General features: G+C 30.4%; 2 long non-coding RNA genes across 27 annotated transcripts; both read right to left on the reverse strand.

Moving 5' to 3' along the window:
- Positions 1-1,785: 1,785 nt before the first annotated feature.
- On the reverse strand, positions 1,786-10,020 carry LOC127086940 (uncharacterized). 26 transcript variants are annotated; one of them, XR_007789710.1, is made up of 5 exons: positions 9,818-10,020; positions 9,389-9,499; positions 2,431-2,529; positions 2,215-2,337; positions 1,786-2,087 (listed from the first exon to the last, which is right to left on the reverse strand). It is a non-coding gene; the product is annotated as an uncharacterized LOC127086940 (long non-coding RNA). The 26 variants fall into 26 exon arrangements; XR_007789709.1 differs by lacking the exon at positions 2,431-2,529 and adding an exon at positions 4,687-4,785; XR_007789721.1 differs by lacking the exons at positions 2,215-2,337; positions 2,431-2,529 and adding exons at positions 4,471-4,593; positions 4,687-4,785.
- Positions 10,021-11,468: 1,448 nt separating this feature from the next.
- On the reverse strand, positions 11,469-12,266 carry LOC127087795 (uncharacterized). Its single transcript, XR_007790039.1, has 3 exons — positions 12,080-12,266; positions 11,651-11,686; positions 11,469-11,557 (listed from the first exon to the last, which is right to left on the reverse strand). It is a non-coding gene; the product is annotated as an uncharacterized LOC127087795 (long non-coding RNA).
- Between the last annotated feature and the right edge of the window lie 3,746 nt (positions 12,267-16,012).

Here is a 16,012-nt window from a genome sequence, read left to right on the forward strand (position 1 = left end):
CACCTTTCCTTAGTATTTACTACGGTAGAACTCTAACACTTGGTCGTAAAGATCATCATAACCGACTTCCCCATCCACCCTCAAACTCTCTTTGTTTCCTACATGTTCATGAATAATAAGTATATACATTATACAATATAAAAATTTAATGGTGAAGAACAAAATACACATACCTATTAAAAACACTTTATTATATTGGTGGCCTTGTTTTGATGAGTGGCATCTAAATTGATTAAGAATATATGCCGAATCATTTTGTCTTTCATAAAATTCTGCAGTTACATTAATTTGTTAGATAAACATATTAGTATTTTTGTTCATTCAAAAGAAAAAAATTATATTTTATAAGATAAAAATGAAACATACCTGAGTGTACGACATTCAATTCCGCCTTTAGAATGTCTTTTGAAAAAGTAGATAGAATTAAACCATCAGCAACCAACACTCAAGGATTCCTCAACCTCATAAACACGTGTTCTTAACAACCTCAACAACCATGTTCAATTACAACAACACCATAATCATAGAAAACATGGTTAACCCATGATTCATGGGAATATTTCATGAATAACTTATATTGTTATGAATTCATGTGATTAACCTCCATATCTTCAACAATAAAACACATCAAAATTAAACACCCAAGTATCACAATTTCAACAACAACATCATGATATCAACACATAGCATGGATGAGGAGTACGAACACAACAAGTTCGTCACAAATTCACACAAATCCAAACCCCCAAACATAGGTTATTTTCCCCCAAAGGCTAAATCTATCTAAGAACTCAGCTAGTAGAAGAACAAAATGAAGTAGGTGAGGATGATGAGTAGAAAATGGTGATGATGAGCTTTTCTTTTTCTCCTCCAAGCCTTTCTTCCTTCTTTCTCTCTTCTTCTTTCTTCTCTTTTCCTCTTCTCTACTCTTCCCTTTCTTCTTTTCTTTCTTTCTGATAACTCTTTCTCTCTTACTACCTACTCTTCTTATCCTTTTGTTTCTCTTTCTCTTACAACCACACAAATATATAACATATACTTTATACATATTATAATATTAGGTAGTCACATAAAATATCTCAATTGATATTTCATATTCCAGTACCAATTGACCAATTATTAATTTTACCAAAAATATCCTCTCTTGTACTTATTAATATTGGTGTGTCTCTTTTATTAATAATTAATATCTTCAGAGTTTACTGCTTACTCTATTGGTCCCAATTGACAACATTTAGAGCATAAAAGAGCTCCAATTGTTACAACTAACGAAAGATAGAGTACACAAGAACTCAATTGATCTCAACTGACAACTAATTGAGTATCTAAGGGAATATGAGATATTACATAAGAAGAAACGAAAAATCAAAGGTGATAAGCGAAGAGTGATACACAAAAAAATATAAAAAAAAATATTTTAAATTATTAAAAAGATGCATTTAAACGTCTTTTATTTTTGAATTCAAATTTTCATTTTAGACAGTGTTTTAAAAACCAGAACTAATCAGCCGGTTCAACCAGTTGGACCAGGAACCGGAGATAAATCTGGTTTGGTCAACCTTTCAAAATCGTTAATGGGTCAAAATCGGAGTAAAACAAAAAAAACGGATTGAACCTTCCAAAACCATTCAAACCAAATAATCGGAGCCGATTTCTATAAAACCGTACGGTTCAAAAAAAATCATCAAATTGATATTTTTTTAAAAAAAATATCTAAATTTTAATATGTCAATATCAAAACTTAACATACATTCTCAATCACTAAAAAAATCCTATTTTTTTACAACCATATATCTCTGGGTGATATTGATACACCTCGTATAGACAAGGCAAAATCCATGAAACTATCAGTATATCATCATCGGTGGGATCATTTAAACCGAATAAAATACCGGATTCCCAAATAGAATGCTTTTTTGGAAGCCTTCTTTTTCTATTTTTTGCCTGAACTCACTGTCGAACCCGAATTGGATAGAGGTACCATTGAAACCCAGTTGGATATACTTGTTTTCGAAACTTTTTCACGTCACACTTTTTAATAGAGTTGAAAAAACTTCCAACCCAACCTCGAATAATTTGAATAGACTCTGTATACAAGAAGCTTAGTAAGGACAATATATATCTTCATTATGTACTAAATATGATAATTTTAAATATACAACGTGATGAATTGGTAACGAATGAAACTTTAATAGATCTAGTATAAAAACCTACCTCCTCCTATAACTACTAACTTCATCACCTTTCCGCAGTATTTACTACGGTAGAACTCCAAGACTTGGTCGTAAAGATCATCATAACCGACTTCCCCCTCCACCCTCAAACTCTCTTTGTTTCCTACATGTTCATGAAAAAGTAATGAAAAATGAATAATAAGTATATACATTATACTATATAAAAATTTAATGGTGAAGAACAAAATACACATACCTATTAAAAACACTTTATTATATTGGTGGCCTTGTTTTGATGAGTGGCATCTAAATTGATTAAGAATATATGCCGAATCATTTTGTCTTTCATAAAAGTCTGCAGTTACATTAAATTGTTAGATAAACATATTAGTATTTTTGTTCATTCAAAAGAAAAAATTATATTTTATAAGATAAAAATGAAACATACCTGAGTGTACTGCATTCAATTCCGCCTTTAGAATGTCTTTTGAAAAAGTAGATAGAATTAAACCATCAGCAACCAACACTCAAGGATTCCTCAACCTCATAAACACATGTTCTGAACAACCTCAACAACAATGTTCAATAACAACAACACCATAATCATAGAAAACATGGTTAACTCATGATTCATGGGAATATTTCATGAATAACTTATATTGTTATGAATTCATGTGATTAACCTCCATATCTTCAACAATAAAACATATCAAAATTAAACACCCAAGTATCACAATTTCAACAATAACAACATGATATCAACACATTGCATGGATGAGGAGTATGAACACAACAAGTTCATCACAAATTCACACAAATCCAAACCCCCAAACATAGGTTATTTTCCCCCAAAGGCTAAATCTATCTAAGAACTCACCTAGTAGAAGAAGAAGATGAAGTTGGTGAGGATGATGAGTAGAAAATGGTGATGATGAGCTTTTTCTTTTCTCCTCCAAGCCTTTCTTCCTTATTTCTCTCTTCTTCTTTCTTCTCTTTTCCTCTTCTCTACTCTTCCATTTCTTCTTTTCTTTCTTTCTGATAACTCTTTCTCTCTTACTACCTACTCTTCTTATCCTTTTGTTTCTCTTTCTCTTACAACCACACAAATATATAACATATACTTTATACATATTATAATATTAGGTAGTCACATAAAATATCTCAATTGATATTTCATATTCCAGTACCAATTGACCAATTATTAATTTTACCAAAAATATCCTCTCTTGTACTTATTAATATTGGTGTGTCTCTTTTATTAATAATTAATATCTTCAGAGTTTACTGCTTACTCTATTGGTCCCAATTGACAACATTTAGAGCATAAAAGAGCTCCAATTGTTACAACTAACGAAAGATAGAGTACACAAGAACTCAATTGATCTCAACTGACAACTAATTGAGTATCTAAGGGAATATGAGATATTACATAAGAAGAAACGAAAAATCAAAGGTGATAAGCGAAGAGTGATACACAAAAAAATATAAAAAAAAATATTTTAAATTATTAAAAAGATGCATTTAAACGTCTTTTATTTTTGAATTCAAATTTTCATTTTAGACAGTGTTTTAAAAACCAGAACTAATCAGCCGGTTCAACCAGTTGGACCAGGAACCGGAGATAAATCTGGTTTGGTCAACCTTTCAAAATCGTTAATGGGTCAAAATCGGAGTAAAACAAAAAAAACGGATTGAACCTTCCAAAACCATTCAAACCAAATAATCGGAGCCGATTTCTATAAAACCGTACGGTTCAAAAAAAATCATCAAATTGATATTTTTTTAAAAAAAATATCTAAATTTTAATATGTCAATATCAAAACTTAACATACATTCTCAATCACTAAAAAAATCCTATTTTTTTACAACCATATATCTCTGGGTGATATTGATACACCTCGTATAGACAAGGCAAAATCCATGAAACTATCAGTATATCATCATCGGTGGGATCATTTAAACCGAATAAAATACCGGATTCCCAAATAGAATGCTTTTTTGGAAGCCTTCTTTTTCTATTTTTTGCCTGAACTCACTGTCGAACCCGAATTGGATAGAGGTACCATTGAAACCCAGTTGGATATACTTGTTTTCGAAACTTTTTCACGTCACACTTTTTAATAGAGTTGAAAAAACTTCCAACCCAACCTCGAATAATTTGAATAGACTCTGTATACAAGAAGCTTAGTAAGGACAATATATATCTTCATTATGTACTAAATATGATAATTTTAAATATACAACGTGATGAATTGGTAACGAATGAAACTTTAATAGATCTAGTATAAAAACCTACCTCCTCCTATAACTACTAACTTCATCACCTTTCCGCAGTATTTACTACGGTAGAACTCCAAGACTTGGTCGTAAAGATCATCATAACCGACTTCCCCCTCCACCCTCAAACTCTCTTTGTTTCCTACATGTTCATGAAAAAGTAATAAAAAATGAATAATAAGTATATACATTATACTATATAAAAATTTAATGGTGAAGAACAAAATACACATACCTATTAAAAACACTTTATTATATTGGTGGCCTTGTTTTGATGAGTGGCATCTAAATTGATTAAGAATATATGCCGAATCATTTTGTCTTTCATAAAAGTCTGCAGTTACATTAAATTGTTAGATAAACATATTAGTATTTTTGTTCATTCAAAAGAAAAAATTATATTTTATAAGATAAAAATGAAACATACCTGAGTGTACTGCATTCAATTCCGCCTTTAGAATGTCTTTTGAAAAAGTAGATAGAATTAAACCATCAGCAACCAACACTCAAGGATTCCTCAACCTCATAAACACATGTTCTGAACAACCTCAACAACAATGTTCAATAACAACAACACCATAATCATAGAAAACATGGTTAACTCATGATTCATGGGAATATTTCATGAATAACTTATATTGTTATGAATTCATGTGATTAACCTCCATATCTTCAACAATAAAACATATCAAAATTAAACACCCAAGTATCACAATTTCAACAATAACAACATGATATCAACACATTGCATGGATGAGGAGTATGAACACAACAAGTTCATCACAAATTCACACAAATCCAAACCCCCAAACATAGGTTATTTTCCCCCAAAGGCTAAATCTATCTAAGAACTCACCTAGTAGAAGAAGAAGATGAAGTTGGTGAGGATGATGAGTAGAAAATGGTGATGATGAGCTTTTTCTTTTCTCCTCCAAGCCTTTCTTCCTTATTTCTCTCTTCTTCTTTCTTCTCTTTTCCTCTTCTCTACTCTTCCATTTCTTCTTTTCTTTCTTTCTGATAACTCTTTCTCTCTTACTACCTACTCTTCTTATCCTTTTCTTTCTCTTTCTCTTACAACCACACAAATATATAACATATACTTTATACATATTATAATATTAGGTAGTCACATAAAATATCTCAATTGATATTTCATATTCCAGTACCAATTGACCAATTATTAATTTTACCAAAAATATCCTCTCTTGTACTTATTAATATTGGTGTGTCTCTTTTATTAATAATTAATATCTTCAGAGTTTACTGCTTACTCTATTGGTCCCAATTGACAACATTTAGAGCATAAAAGAGCTCCAATTGTTACAACTAACGAAAGATAGAGTACACAAGAACTCAATTGATCTCAACTGACAACTAATTGAGTATCTAAGGGAATATGAGATATTACATAAGAAGAAACGAAAAATCAAAGGTGATAAGCGAAGAGTGATACACAAAAAAATATAAAAAAAATATTTTAAATTATTAAAAAGATGCATTTAAACGTCTTTTATTTTTGAATTCAAATTTTCATTTTAGACAGTGTTTTAAAAACCAGAACTAATCAGCCGGTTCAACCAGTTGGACCAGGAACCGGAGATAAATCTGGTTTGGTCAACCTTTCAAAATCGTTAATGGGTCAAAATCGGAGTAAAACAAAAAAAACGGATTGAACCTTCCAAAACCATTCAAACCAAATAATCGGAGCCGATTTCTATAAAACCGTACGGTTCAAAAAAAATCATCAAATTGATATTTTTTAAAAAAAATATCTAAATTTTAATATGTCAATATCAAAACTTAACATACATTCTCAATCACTAAAAAAATCCTATTTTTTTACAACCATATATCTCTGGGATATATTGATACACCTCGTATAGACAAGGCAAAATCCATGAAACTATCAGTATATCATCATCGGTGGGATCATTTAAACCGAATAAAATACCGGATTCCCAAATAGAATGCTTTTTTGGAAGCCTTCTTTTTCTATTTTTTGCCTGAACTCACTGTCGAACCCGAATTGGATAGAGGTACCATTGAAACCCAGTTGGATATACTTGTTTTCGAAACTTTTTCACGTCACACTTTTTAATAGAGTTGAAAAAACTTCCAACCCAACCTCGAATAATTTGAATAGACTCTGTATACAAGAAGCTTAGTAAGGACAATATATATCTTCATTATGTACTAAATATGATAATTTTAAATATACAACGTGATGAATTGGAAACGAATGAAACTTTAATAGATCTAGTATAAAAACCTACCTCCTCCTATAACTACTAACTTCATCACCTTTCCGCAGTATTTACTACGGTAGAACTCCAAGACTTGGTCGTAAAGATCATCATAACCGACTTCCCCCTCCACCCTCAAACTCTCTTTGTTTCCTACATGTTCATGAAAAAGTAATAAAAAATGAATAATAAGTATATACATTATACTATATAAAAATTTAATGGTGAAGAACAAAATACACATACCTATTAAAAACACTTTATTATATTGGTGGCCTTGTTTTGATGAGTGGCATCTAAATTGATTAAGAATATATGCCGAATCATTTTGTCTTTCATAAAAGTCTGCAGTTACATTAAATTGTTAGATAAACATATTAGTATTTTTGTTCATTCAAAAGAAAAAATTATATTTTATAAGATAAAAATGAAACATACCTGAGTGTACTGCATTCAATTCCGCCTTTAGAATGTCTTTTGAAAAAGTAGATAGAATTAAACCATCAGCAACCAACACTCAAGGATTCCTCAACCTCATAAACACATGTTCTGAACAACCTCAACAACAATGTTCAATAACAACAACACCATAATCATAGAAAACATGGTTAACTCATGATTCATGGGAATATTTCATGAATAACTTATATTGTTATGAATTCATGTGATTAACCTCCATATCTTCAACAATAAAACATATCAAAATTAAACACCCAAGTATCACAATTTCAACAATAACAACATGATATCAACACATTGCATGGATGAGGAGTATGAACACAACAAGTTCATCACAAATTCACACAAATCCAAACCCCCAAACATAGGTTATTTTCCCCCAAAGGCTAAATCTATCTAAGAACTCACCTAGTAGAAGAAGAAGATGAAGTTGGTGAGGATGATGAGTAGAAAATGGTGATGATGAGCTTTTTCTTTTCTCCTCCAAGCCTTTCTTCCTTATTTCTCTCTTCTTCTTTCTTCTCTTTTCCTCTTCTCTACTCTTCCATTTCTTCTTTTCTTTCTTTCTGATAACTCTTTCTCTCTTACTACCTACTCTTCTTATCCTTTTCTTTCTCTTTCTCTTACAACCACACAAATATATAACATATACTTTATACATATTATAATATTAGGTAGTCACATAAAATATCTCAATTGATATTTCATATTCCAGTACCAATTGACCAATTATTAATTTTACCAAAAATATCCTCTCTTGTATTTATTAATATTGGTGTGTCTCTTTTATTAATAATTAATATCTTCAGAGTTTACTGCTTACTCTATTGGTCCCAATTGACAACATTTAGAGCATAAAAGAGCTCCAATTGTTACAACTAACGAAAGATAGAGTACACAAGAACTCAATTGATCTCAACTGACAACTAATTGAGTATCTAAGGGAATATGAGATATTACATAAGAAGAAACGAAAAATCAAAGGTGATAAGCGAAGAGTGATACACAAAAAAATATAAAAAAAAATATTTTAAATTATTAAAAAGATGCATTTAAACGTCTTTTATTTTTGAATTCAAATTTTCATTTTAGACAGTGTTTTAAAAACCAGAACTAATCAGCCGGTTCAACCAGTTGGACCAGGAACCGGAGATAAATCTGGTTTGGTCAACCTTTCAAAATCGTTAATGGGTCAAAATCGGAGTAAAACAAAAAAAACGGATTGAACCTTCCAAAACCATTCAAACCAAATAATCGGAGCCGATTTCTATAAAACCGTACGGTTCAAAAAAAATCATCAAATTGATATTTTTTTAAAAAAAATATCTAAATTTTAATATGTCAATATCAAAACTTAACATACATTCTCAATCACTAAAAAAATCCTATTTTTTTACAACCATATATCTCTGGGATATATTGATACACCTCGTATAGACAAGGCAAAATCCATGAAACTATCAGTATATCATCATCGGTGGGATCATTTAAACCGAATAAAATACCGGATTCCCAAATAGAATGCTTTTTTGGAAGCCTTCTTTTTCTATTTTTTGCCTGAACTCACTGTCGAACCCGAATTGGATAGAGGTACCATTGAAACCCAGTTGGATATACTTGTTTTCGAAACTTTTTCACGTCACACTTTTTAATAGAGTTGAAAAAACTTCCAACCCAACCTCGAATAATTTGAATAGACTCTGTATACAAGAAGCTTAGTAAGGACAATATATATCTTCATTATGTACTAAATATGATAATTTTAAATATACAACGTGATGAATTGGTAACGAATGAAACTTTAATAGATCTAGTATAAAAACCTACCTCCTCCTATAACTACTAACTTCATCACCTTTCCGCAGTATTTACTACGGTAGAACTCCAAGACTTGGTCGTAAAGATCATCATAACCGACTTCCCCCTCCACCCTCAAACTCTCTTTGTTTCCTACATGTTCATGAAAAAGTAATAAAAAATGAATAATAAGTATATACATTATACTATATAAAAATTTAATGGTGAAGAACAAAATACACATACCTATTAAAAACACTTTATTATATTGGTGGCCTTGTTTTGATGAGTGGCATCTAAATTGATTAAGAATATATGCCGAATCATTTTGTCTTTCATAAAAGTCTGCAGTTACATTAAATTGTTAGATAAACATATTAGTATTTTTGTTCATTCAAAAGAAAAAATTATATTTTATAAGATAAAAATGAAACATACCTGAGTGTACTGCATTCAATTCCGCCTTTAGAATGTCTTTTGAAAAAGTAGATAGAATTAAACCATCAGCAACCAACACTCAAGGATTCCTCAACCTCATAAACACATGTTCTGAACAACCTCAACAACAATGTTCAATAACAACAACACCATAATCATAGAAAACATGGTTAACTCATGATTCATGGGAATATTTCATGAATAACTTATATTGTTATGAATTCATGTGATTAACCTCCATATCTTCAACAATAAAACATATCAAAATTAAACACCCAAGTATCACAATTTCAACAATAACAACATGATATCAACACATTGCATGGATGAGGAGTATGAACACAACAAGTTCATCACAAATTCACACAAATCCAAACCCCCAAACATAGGTTATTTTCCCCCAAAGGCTAAATCTATCTAAGAACTCACCTAGTAGAAGAAGAAGATGAAGTTGGTGAGGATGATGAGTAGAAAATGGTGATGATGAGCTTTTTCTTTTCTCCTCCAAGCCTTTCTTCCTTATTTCTCTCTTCTTCTTTCTTCTCTTTTCCTCTTCTCTACTCTTCCATTTCTTCTTTTCTTTCTTTCTGATAACTCTTTCTCTCTTACTACCTACTCTTCTTATCCTTTTCTTTCTCTTTCTCTTACAACCACACAAATATATAACCTATACTTTATATATATTATAATATTAGGTAGTAACATAAAATATCTCAATTGATATTTCATATACCAGTACCAATTGACCAATTATTAATTTTACCAAAAATGTCCTCTCTTGTACTTATTAATATTGGTGTGTCTCTTTTATTAATAATTAATATCTTCAGAGTTCACTGCTTACTCTATTGGTCCCGATTGACAACATTTAGAGCATAAAGGAGTTTCAATTGTTACAACTAACAAAAGATAGAGTACACAAGAACTCCATTGATCTCAACTGACAACAAATTGAGCATCTAAGGGAATATGGGATATTACAGAAGAAGAAACGAAAAATCAAAGGGGATAAGCAAAGAGTGATAGACAACAAAATATAAAAAAAAATATTTTAAATTATTAAAAAGAATCATTTAAACATCTTTTATTTTATTTTTAAATTCAAATTTTCATTTTAGACAGTGTTTTAAAAACCAGACCGAATCAGCCGGTTCAACCGGTTGGACCAGGAACAGGAGATAAATCTGGTTTGGTCAACCTTTCAAAATCGTTAATGGGTCAAAATTGGAGTAAAACAAAAAAAAAACGGATTGAACCTTCAAAAACCATTCAAACCAAATAATCGAAGCTGATTTCTATAAAACTGTACGGTTCAAAAACAATCATCAAATTAATAATTTTAAAAAAAATATATATATATTTTAATATGTCAATATCAAAACATAACATACATTCTTAATCACAAAAAAAATCCTATTTTTTTACAACCATATATCTCTGGGTGATATTAATACACCTCGTATAGACAAGGCAAAGTCCATGAAAGTATCAGAATATCATCACCGGTGGGATAATTTAAACCGTATAAAATACCGGATTCTCAAATAGAATGCTTTTTTGGAAGCCTTCTTTTTCTTTTTTTTGCCTGAACTCGCTGTCGAACCCGAATTGAATAGAGGTACCATAGAAACCCAGTTGGATATACTTGTTTTCGAAACCTTTTCACGTCACACTTTTTAATAGAGTTGAAAAAACTTTCAACCCAACCTCGAAGAATTTGAATAGGCTATTTATACAAGAATCTTAGTAAGGACAATATGTATCTTCATTATGTACTAAATATGATAATTTTAAATATACTACATGATGAATTGGTAACGAATGAAACTTTAATAGATCTAGTATAAAAACCTACCTCCTCCTATAACTACTAACTTCATCATATTTTCGCAGTATTTACTACGGTAGAACTCCAAGACTTGGTCGTAAAGATCATCATAACCGACTTCCCCCTCCACCCTCAAACTCTCTTTGTTTCCAAATGTTCATGAAAAAGTAATAAAAAATGAATAATAAGTATATACATTATATAATATAAAAATTTAATGGTGAAGAACAAAATACACATACCTATTAAAAACACTTTATTATATTGGTGGCCTTGTTTTGATGAATGGCATCTAAATTGATTAAGAATATGTGCCGAATCATTTTGTCTTTCATAAAATTCTGCAGTTACATTAATTTGTTAGATAAACATATTAGTATTTTTGTTCATTCAAAAGAAAAAATTATATTTTATAAGCTAAAAATGAAACATACCTGAGTGTACTGCATTCAATTCCACCTTTAGAATGTCTTTTGAAAAAGTAGATAGAATTAAACCATCAGCAACCAACACTCAAGGATTCCTCAACCTCATAAACACATGTTCTTAACAACCTCAACAACAATGTTCAATAACAACAACACCATAATCATAGAAAACATGGTTAACTCATGATTAATGGGAATATTTCATGAATAACTTATATTGTTATGAATTCATGTGATTAACCTCCATATCTTCAACAATAAAGCACATCAAAATTAAACCCCCAAGTATCCCAATTTCAATAACAACAACATTATATCAACACATAGCATGGATGAGGAGTAAGAACACAATAAGTTCATCACAAGTTCACACAAACCCAAACCCCCAAACCTAGGTTATTTTCCCCCAAAGGCTAAATCTATCTAAGAACTCACCTAGTAGAAGAACAAGATGAAGTTGGTGAGGATGATGAGTAGAAAATGGTGATGATGAGCTTCTTCCTTTTATCCTCCAAGCCTTTCTTCCTTCTTTCTCTCTTCTTCTTTCTTCTCTTTTCCTCTTCTCTACTCTTCCCTTTCTTCTTTTCTTTCTTTCTGATAACTCTTTCTCTCTTACTACCTACTCTTCTTATCCTTTTGTTTCTCTTTCTCTTACAACCACACAATTATATAACATATACTTTATACATATTATAATATTAGGTAGTCACATAAAATATCTCAATTGATATTTCATATTCCAGTACCAATTGACCAATTATTAATGTTAACAAAAATGTCCTCTCTTGTACTTATTAATATTGGCCTGTCTCTTTTATTAATAATTAATATCTTCAGAGTTCACTACTTACTCTAGTGGTCCCGATTGTCAACATTTAGAGCACATAGGAGCTCCAATTGTTACAACCAACAAAAGATAGAGTACACAGGAACTCAATTGATATCAACTGACAACTAATTGAGCATCTAAGGGAATATAAGATATTACAGAAGAAAAAACGAAAAATCAAAGGGGATAAGCAAAGAGTGATAGAGAAAAAAATATAAAAAAAATATTTTAAATTATTAAAAAGATGCATTTAAACATATTTTATTTTATTTTTAAATTCAAATTTTCATTTTAGACAGTGTTTTAAAAACCAGACCGAATTAGCTGGTTCAACCGGTTGGACCAGGAACCGGAGATAAATCTGGTTTGGTCAACCTTTCAAAATCGTTAATGGGTCAAAATCGGAGTAAAACAAAAAAAAACGGATTGAACCTTCCAAAACCATTCAAACCAAATAATCGAAGTTGACTTCTATAAAACTGTACGGTTCAAAAAAAATCATCAAATTAATAATTTAAAAAAAATATATATAAATTTTAATATGTCAATATCAAAACATAACATACATTCTTAATCACAAAAAAAATCCTATTTTTTTACAACCATATATCTCTGGGTAATATTGATACACCTCGTATAGACAAGGCAAAGTCCATGAAACTATCAGTATATCATCACCGGTGGGATCATTTAAACCGTATAAAATACCGGATTCCCAAATAGAATGCTTTTTTGGAAGCCTTCTTTTTCTATTTTTTGCCTGAACTCGCTGTCGAACCCGAATTGGATAGAGGTACCATTGAAACCCAGTTGGATATACTTGTTTTTGAAACCTTTTCACGTCACACTTTTTAATAGAGTTGAAAAAACTTTCAACCCAACCTCGAAGAATTTGAATAGGCTCTGATAATTTTAAATACACAACGTGATGAATTGGTAACGAATGAAACTTTAATAGATCTAGTATAAAAACCTACCTCCTCCTATAACTACTAACTTCATCACCTTTCCGCAATATTTAATACGGTAGAACTCCAAGACTTGGTCGTAAAGATCATCATAACCGACTTCCCCCTCCACCCTCAAACTCTCTTTGTTTCCTACATGTTCATGAAAAAGTAATAAAAAATGAATAATAAGTATATACATTATACAATATAAAAATTTAATGGTGAATAACAAAATACACATACCTATTAAAAACACTTTATTAGATTGATGGCCTTGTTTTGATGAGTGGCATCTAAATTGATTAAGAATACATGCCGAATCATTTTGTCTTTTATAAAATTCTGCAGTTACATTAATTTGTTAGATAAACATATTAGTATTTTTGTTCATTCAAAAGAAAAAATTATATTTTAAAAGATAAAAATGAAACATACCTGAGTGTACTGCATTCAATTCCGCCTTTAGAATGTCTTTTGAAAGAGTAGATAGAATTAAACCATCAGTAAATCTATAATAATCAATAAAAAAAATGTTATTAAACCGATTCGGATATGGGTTAGGATCCCAAACAATCTTTTCCCAAAACAATTTGGATAGGATAAGAAATTTACCTCTCTAGAGCACTTTCCAAAAATTCTCAATTAATTTCGAAACTAAAGCAACTATGCTCAACGCCGATAAATACAGTAATTGAGCCACCATGCGTCCAAACATAGTGTTCGAACTTTAATTTAAATGTTTCAAAATAGTCCAATTAGTTAGTCACAAATTAGAAGTAAATATTTGTCAAAATTAAAAATGAAAACAAAGAAATTAGGCACATTCGGCTTCATTTTTGGAAAAATGCTGGCTATATTCAAAAAAACATGTGCTCTGCATATAATTATTAGATGTTAAATGAAAAGTAATAAAATTTTAAAAACTAAACTTCAATTTAATATGGTTTCAACCTAATAAATTAAATGGGCTAGCCCTTGAAAATTCCTTGGGGAATCCAGGGAACCTATGTCCACTCTCAATGATGCAGCAGCCTTTAAAGATTGGTAAAAAATAATAGAATTAGTAGCAGCCCGTAAAGATTGGTAAGAAATAATAGAATTAGTAGCCATCATGTAAATAGATAAAAACAAATAAAGATCGGTAAGAAATAATGGAATCAGTAATGAAAGTGAAGATATCATAATTGAGAATTTAAATTTGTTAAGAAATAATTGAATTGATAAAACCTATTTATATAAAACCGTTTTTTAAATGAAAACAATATATGCAAGCAAACAATAAAAATAAAATAAAGATCTATACAACAGGTCATTTAACTAGAAAAAACGTAGATACCATATTAAGATTGGCTTTGATTAGAGGGTCTCGAACCAACATTACTTGCAAGCCATTATTAAGTTGTATTAGGTGGTAATCTTGTACATCAAAAGCAGACTTAACCACAATGTTTTCCATAATTTCGGTTGAAATGAACAAAATAAAGTAGAGATTTAGTCAATTGTAACCTTTGTCATCCATTTTTATATGGTGATTTGCAGTGGCTCAAAAATGACTCTACACAGCAAAAAAAAATTATTCTAGGTACAGTTATAGCAATGAATTCATGTAAAGAAAATCTAAATATATATAGTATCTAGATGGTTTTGCTTTAAAAGTCTATTTGATTAATGGCAATTGCAAAACCTTGGACAATTTCAAGATAGAATATCAACTCAAAGACATTCATGTGAAGAACATCATTTAGGATATTAGACATTGCACATACATATATGATATTCCATTAATGGAAACATGAAATAGTGGGTTTAAGTATAGTATATAAAATGTACCGTACAAACATATGAATGAAGTCAGGAAGTCAGTGTAAATTTACTTTTAAAAATAATTTTCCATACATTGTTGAGTGGATGCACTCAAGTGACATGTTTCAATACATTGCGAATATCCGTTAGATACTTGAGACTTAGTTATCTTGTGTGCATAATACATAAGTAATGAGAGATGAAAACTCGAGTTAGGATTCGATTAGAAAACCCTGTAGATCTGAGTGGACCCATAGGATAGGAGAACTTACTGAGATTATCATCTCATCCCATTATTGTCGTTATCTTTCAGGTATTCCATGCAGGTTGAATTCAGGAGAAGCTGACTACGGATGTTTCAAGGGACGATGATTATCTTAATCTTCCGCTGTGGAGTTGTGTGCAATGAAGATATTGCACATAGTTCTTAGATTTTTTATTTTTTTAGGCACCATTCTATAACATGTCCCGTTGATGTTTTTAGTTTGGACACGTATTTATATTGATGCAATTAGACACTTAGGTTGTGTCAGTACCAATTAATAAGACTTGTATGATATTATTCTAGATATATATTATACGGGGTGTTACATTTACAATAGTACTTTATTATGTCAAACACTCATAAAAAATGACAATATATTTTACTCTTCAATTGCAACACAAAGAACATGTCAACTTAATTAAAAATGTCACTACAGTTTATGGAATCATCAAAATTATCACCTTAACACTTTCATATTAGCTATACAGTGATAAATTTTCATATTCAACATAGACAAACAC

The sequence above is a fragment of the Lathyrus oleraceus genome, chromosome 5 (assembly GCF_024323335.1).
Source record: "Lathyrus oleraceus cultivar Zhongwan6 chromosome 5, CAAS_Psat_ZW6_1.0, whole genome shotgun sequence".
NCBI lineage: Eukaryota > Viridiplantae > Streptophyta > Magnoliopsida > Fabales > Fabaceae > Lathyrus > Lathyrus oleraceus.